Here is a 2,809-nt window from a genome sequence, read left to right on the forward strand (position 1 = left end):
AGATTTAATCTCATCGTCACCAAACTCTCAAAGGCAGGTATTACTCGAAGTGATCATGAAACAAAGTTACGGTTCATGAATGGCTTAGGGAAACAGTGGACTATGGTGAACATGATGGCTTAGGGAACCAGTAGATCTATATGATTACCTATACTTGCTAGTTATATGTTTATGTTTATGTGTTGCATATGTCGACATAGTGCGGTTGGGTTGAGGAGGTTCGGTGTTGTGCTGAAGGCCAAGATACCCGGGCGGTCCGAATAGATTGTTGGCCTTGTGAGGCGGTCTAGTAAGGTTGTAGGCCCGCAGAGCGGTCCAGATAGGTTGTAGGTCTTGTGAGACGGTCCAGTCAGGCTGAAGGCTCATATATGCATGTTGTTATATGTTCGGTCGTGTGTGGTATTTTGGGGGAAACTCACTAAGCTTTGGCTTACAATTTGATTTTATGGCTTCAGGTACATTTGAGGGTAGGAGCAAGGCGAAGGCGTGATTGTACACATCATCTTGGGATTTATGATGAGAGATGTTTTTGGAGACTCTGATTTGATAATTATGTTTTTGGATACACTAATTTGATAATTATGCTTTTGGAAACAATGTTTTGTATGGCTTATGGATTCTAAATGGTTTTGAAAAATGAAAACTTGTACTATGATTTTCGGGTTGTAACATTAAGTCATTTCCATTTCTAGCTCTTAATCTGTAAAGACCAATCATCTATTGCTCAGATCTGGTCCTAATAAACGTCTAAAGTGATAAAGTTCCTAACTTTATGCCTTTGCATGGATAAATAGAGCTCAAATCCAAACTCTCGTTTCCTAACACCTTCTAATGTCCAAAAACTCTTGCATGGGTGAAAGGTAGTAACCAAGATCCTCTTTTTATGACATATCAACCTCATAAACATCAGGAAATAGCAAACCTAAGTTCTATAGTAGCTTATACTCACAAGAACCAAAATCATGGACAATAAGCATGAAAACGAAGTAGCTACCAAGTTCTAACTCAATGAACCATCAAGGTGAAAACTTTATACCTTCTGGAGTTGGCAAATGAAGAGAAGACTATGGATCTACAAGCTTGAGCTTCACCAAGCTTCAAAGATGGGCTTCTCCCCCTTGAAAATGTACCACAAACACACACAAAAGGCTCAAATCTAGCTCAATAGGATTAGGGTTTCGAGTTGGATGTCAAGAGGGTGGAGGCTGATGATAAGAAGGACCTCAAGGGGTTAGAGTCAGGACTCAAAACCCTGAAAATTAGGGTTTGAACCTTACGCGGTTATGCCATGCGTAACTAGGGTTACGCCTTGCGTAGGGCATAAAACCATCACATGGGTTTAATGAATTACACCCTGCGTAATTGGCCATCTATACCCCGTAGAGAACCTTAATTCCCAAAAATATAAACTTTAATAACATAAAGAAATGTACATAAGGAACGGGTGTTACACCTAAACTAATATATCAAATAAACTTAAAATTATAATGTAAACTTTAAAACCTAAAGTAAAATATCAAATAAAGTTTTTAAAAAATTCAAATCAGTATCAAATAAATACCTTAATCCTATTTAATTAAATACTATAAGTATCAATTAAATATCATAACTAAAAAAACTTTTTGAGTTGTAGTATTTATTATTTGATAAATTTAAAGAGTTATAATATTAAAATAGAAAATTAATGTAATTAACTAATAGTTTTTTTTTTTTTTTTTGAAGATTGAATACTTTTATTTTGCAAAATATTATATGACTCAGGTCCACCGCCAGGTATATATTACAAATATAGTTAGAATAGTGTAACTATATTATCAAAGAATACTTTATTTGAATATATACGATTGAACATATATTACAATATGACTAGGTGTCTAATGTTAATATATCTAAAAAACACAAACTAAAATTACATGATAGTTATAAAATCATCATTATTAGTTTATGTTTTTTCTATTATATTTTACGATATATATATATATATATATATATATATATATATATATATATATATATATATATATATATATATATATATATATATATATATATATATATATATATGAGCTTTCAATCGAGAACATTTCTTATCGCGAAAACATTTGAGAACAAATTTGAAAAACACAATTTTTTCAATTAAAATTATAAAATAATATTCATATAAATCAAAAAATAATTACAAACAATTAAAAAACTCACTAACTAACACCACTCACCACCCAACCAACACCACACACCACCCATCACTAACCACCACCACCAACTACCACCCACCACTCATCACTACCCACCACCACCCACCAACCACCACTTGCCACCGCCATCATCACCCACCACCTTCACCACCCAACCACCACCACCCACCCCCACCACCCATCACCACCGCCCACCACCACCACCAACAACCACTACCTACCACCCATCACCACCACCCGTCACCACCACCCACCACCACAACCACCCACCACCACCACACACCACCACCACCCATCACTAACGACCACCACTCACCACCCATCACTAACCACCCACCAACCACCACCACCACCAACCACCTCCGCCACCACCATCACCACCCACCACCTAACCACCACCACCCGCCACCACCACCCATCCCCACCGCCCGCCACCACCACTAACAACCACTACCTACCACCCATCACTACCACCTGCCACCACCACCACCCGCCACCACCCACCTCCACCAACCACTACCCACCACCCATCACCACCCACCACCCACCACCACCCACCCACCACAACCACCACCACCACCCATCACAGCCCACCACCACCAACCACCACCCAC

Source organism: Lactuca virosa, chromosome 4 (assembly GCF_052849685.1).
Source record: "Lactuca virosa cultivar CGN04683 chromosome 4, Lactuca_virosa_CGN04683_v6, whole genome shotgun sequence".
NCBI lineage: Eukaryota > Viridiplantae > Streptophyta > Magnoliopsida > Asterales > Asteraceae > Lactuca > Lactuca virosa.